At 40.1% G+C, this 4,132-nt stretch overlaps 1 non-coding gene across 1 annotated transcript; it reads right to left on the minus strand.

Annotated features, from left to right (window-relative positions):
• Nucleotides 1-618: 618 nt before the first annotated feature.
• LOC131147328 (small nucleolar RNA R71) lies at nt 619-724 on the minus strand. The gene has a single exon (XR_009134717.1). It is a non-coding gene; the product is annotated as a small nucleolar RNA R71 (small nucleolar RNA).
• Between the last annotated feature and the right edge of the window lie 3,408 nt (nt 725-4,132).

Raw genomic sequence — 4,132 nt, forward strand, 5'->3', positions numbered from 1 at the left:
TTTTGGCACCATTGCCAGGGACTTGGCTAAGGTTATAATCCAACTTCCACTTTAGAGTATCATTGCCTTGTTCATTTGATTTGCTCTCCTTTTGTTTTCATTTTTTTACTCAATTTCTATTTTTTTTTAATTTTTGTTTTCTATTTTTGAAGTCTGAATCTGTGTGCTTATACGTGTGTATGTTTGGTCTTCGTTCTTTGGAACTTGAGATAATTTCAATAGATCTTGAGATTGAGAAATCCCGTAGGTCCCTTAGGAAACCTATCTTTAATTCAGAGAAAGCTGAGTTTTCTAAACTGAAAGCCATTGCCGAAGATGACCCCCAGGTTCCCACTGAAAAAATCCTAGAACCCCATGCTCCCCACCTACCTGTGGTGGGAGAGCAACATCTTTGGCCTCTTAGGGACTACTTTGTACCTAATTCATACACATTGCCATCTTGCATCCAGTTCCCGGATGTTCAGGTATACACATCTCTCTATCTTAGGCTTTCCCCATTCTTTCTGAAGGATAAAGCCAAATATTGGCTAACGTCCCTAGAACTGAACTCGGTGACCAAATAGGCTTTCATGCATCATGAATTTCTTAAAAAGTTCTTCCCAATTGGGAAGAGTAATCAGCTTTGGAGAGCCATCACAAGTTTCTCACAAATGGATGGGAAAATCTTTTTCGAGACTTGGGAGTGCTTTAGGGACCTACTTCGTAAATGCCCACATCACTAGGTCCCTAAGTGGCAATTAGTCCAAGCTTTCTACAAAGAGTTGGTTGAGGGATATAGGTCTATGGTTGATGTGCCATGTGAAGGTACTTTCCTCACTAAGCACAAGAATGAGGCCTATATTCTCTTTGAGAATCTGTTGAAAATTTCTCACCAACACATGGCTGCCACTTGTAGACTACCTAATAAATCAAATTCCAAACCAAAAGGAGTTTATGAGTTGGCCATTGGCCAAGACCTAGCCCCAACCTTGCATGCCATATTTAAAAAGTTAGATCAATGCTTATCCTTAGGACCACAAACAACAGCGTGTGCAGAGGTTTGTGAAATTTGCTCTGACCCTTCCCATACATGTTACAATTGCCCTCACGTGTATTCCCAGCCCGAGGTTGTGCACGAGGAAGTAAAGGCCACTCACAATTGGTACAATAAGACGTTTAATGACCCTTATTCAAATACTTACAATTCTGAGTGGAAACAACATCCTAATTTCTCCTAAAAGCTGCAAGTTCTAGGTTTTCAAGGCTAAAGACCTTAACAAAACCCTAATTCTATTCCCCCACACCCATATCAAAATTTATAAAACCATCTGGACTCAGCCCTTAGACCTTTAACCATTTAGAATCTACTTCCACCTAAATCCAAATATGATTCATTCCAAGAAATAGTGTTGACAACCCTTAAGCGAGTTGAAGCTGACCGTCAAGTGGACCAGAAACTCCTTCACTCCTACTCCCAATCTATTGCAATGCTAGAAAGCACCATGGGACAGCTAGCAGCTGCTTTAAGTTGAAGGGATGAGGGTAAGTTACCAAGTTAACACATCATGAATCCAAAGGGACAATATGGGGTAGCATGTGAACCGAATACTAAACCCTCCTCATAGTTTGAGCAAGCCTAGGTGGTAACCACATTTCAAAATGGCAAGCTGCCACCTAAACAAGGTAAAGAGCAGCTAAACATGGGGGAAACTCAAGATGAAAAGCTGGAAGTACACAATGCGGATTCTTGCAATCTCTCTTCCTCTAGTTGAGTACACAGACCATTGAGTCTCACACCCACCACCAGAAGAACCAAACCTCACTTCGCCCCCCATTGGGCTTTTCATAGCTACTTAGTGACACATCCAACAACCCCACTCTCACCCTCTATATTTAGCAAAGCATCTTCCACTAAGTCCATCTGAGACATGTTTAAAAAAGTGTGAAACATGGATGGTTTGGTTAAGCTGGTCAAGTATATGAGTTCCATAATACTAAAGCACCTGGTTCCTAAACTAAAAGACCCAGGCTCACGTACGATCTCTTGTGTAATTGGTAATTACACCATTGATGGGGCTTTTTGGATTTAGGCGCAAGTGTGAACATTCTTTCATACTCGGCCTATCAAAAACTTGACCTAGCAGTGTTGCAACCCACCTCAGTTTCCATATGCCTTACTGATCGATCTCTTAAGCAACCTCAGGGTGTGGTAGAAGATGTGGTAGTCAAGGTGGGAGATTTCCATTACCCCATTGACTTTATCATTCTAGATATGGAGACCTCCACTAACTCGATCCTTGTCCTTTTTGGATGACCATTCCTAGCCATGGCTAATGCCTGCATTCAATGTTGGATGGGGATTATGGACATCTCATGTGGCTATAAACAATGGAGGCTAAACATTTTTAATGTTTCCCAACATCCTCCGAATGCCATTCAAGTTGTGGACGAAGATGTAATTGACAAAATTGTTAGGGAAGCAACTCCTTCAATGCTATGGAAACACCTTTTGAAAATTACACTACAACTTGATAGCCCTACCCATGCTGACTTTGGGGATTCCCTTGAGCAATCTATGTTAAAACATGATTGGGACCCCAAATCCGAAACTAAACTAGGGATATGCAACTTAGGGTGTGAGGAAGAGGAGAAAGAAACCAATGTTAGCTAGGAACCAGGATGAGTTCAAAATAAGCTTTTAAGTGTCTGGCTGAAGACAGTAAGCTTAGCATTTCCGAGAGGCAACTTGATACATGTCTGGTCAAAGATAGTAAACTTAGCGCTTCTAGGAGACAACCCAATAGTTTTTCGTCTTTCTTTAGTCCATAGAATGTTTAGAGTAGGTTAAGTGGGGTTGAGTGTATGTCACATATGATTTAGTGTAATCTGGGAGTGAGACAAAGTATAGCGACCATTACATATGAGGGCGACCTAGTCAAATCCCTGCACTGTTATTAAATTGGGAGATGCCGAGAGGATCGACCAAGTCTTCGACTAGCACTAAACATGGTGTGACCTGGTCGAGAAAAGTTGAGAAGTCGTTTAAAATCTGCTCGACCCCGACTCTTCACTTCCCACCTTCTCATTACAATGTGGGCGAGCATAGTCGCTCTTTCTTTGCACTTGCTACTAGAGTGAACCGAGGTCCCAGTGAACTCCCTCACAATGTTTTCTTCGTCCAATTCATCTCTAGTATCGTCTTATGCATCATCCCAACCAGCTTCTACGAGATGACCACTTAGAGCTGAAATTAGGATAGCTTCCTAAGAGGGGGTGAATTGGGATTTAAAAATTTTATTCCCCCTTTTTTAATATTTCTATGTTATAATAATAATCACACCTCAACCACAATCACAAAATTTGTTCAGATTAATCACAACAAAAACAAAAATAGCCAACCACTTGATTCTTGTAACAATAGCCCTGTATTAATATGTAAAGCTTGTTGAATATGTATAAGCCCTGTTGTTAAATTCCACAAACAACCTTCTTCCCAATGTTCAACTTTTAAATAAACTTTCAGCTTAATAAGTTAGGATGATCAACCAACGTAGTCCCTTTCAGTTTCCGCAATCAATGCTGATCAAACCAAAACAAATTACCTTTCGGTCTATTTAACAACCAAATACTTAGAATTCAGAGTTCTATAAAGCATCCACACAATTTATAATCTTTGCTAAAAAGCAAAGAGTGGGGAAGAGAGAGAAGAACACAAGGTTTTATGACGTTCTGCTTCAACACAGCCTACATCCTCGCCCTTGGAAAAACCACCAAAGGATTCACTATCATCGTTCCTTTACCAGGTGGAACAATACCGATTACAACACTCCTTAGTTAAGGCTAGAGTCCACCTTCTCCAAACAATATTCCCTTGTTTGGTCTAACGATTCAACACTCGAACCATCTATCAATCTGCCACAAAGATTTGAAATAAAACGTACAAGAATTGCTCTTCAAAGAGCTGATTAGTACATATAAAAAACTATGTACTTCAATCAAATTCACAATACGAAATTCAAATTTAAGCTTCATAGATTTATAATCGCAGGATTCTTTTAATAGATGAAAGATTTTAGTATTTGAAGCACAATCTCAGTGAGAAGTTGTGCGCAACAAAGAGCTTTCAGAAATTCAGAATGCTTAAGAAAAAGTT

The sequence above is a fragment of the Malania oleifera genome, chromosome 1 (assembly GCF_029873635.1).
Source record: "Malania oleifera isolate guangnan ecotype guangnan chromosome 1, ASM2987363v1, whole genome shotgun sequence".
NCBI lineage: Eukaryota > Viridiplantae > Streptophyta > Magnoliopsida > Santalales > Ximeniaceae > Malania > Malania oleifera.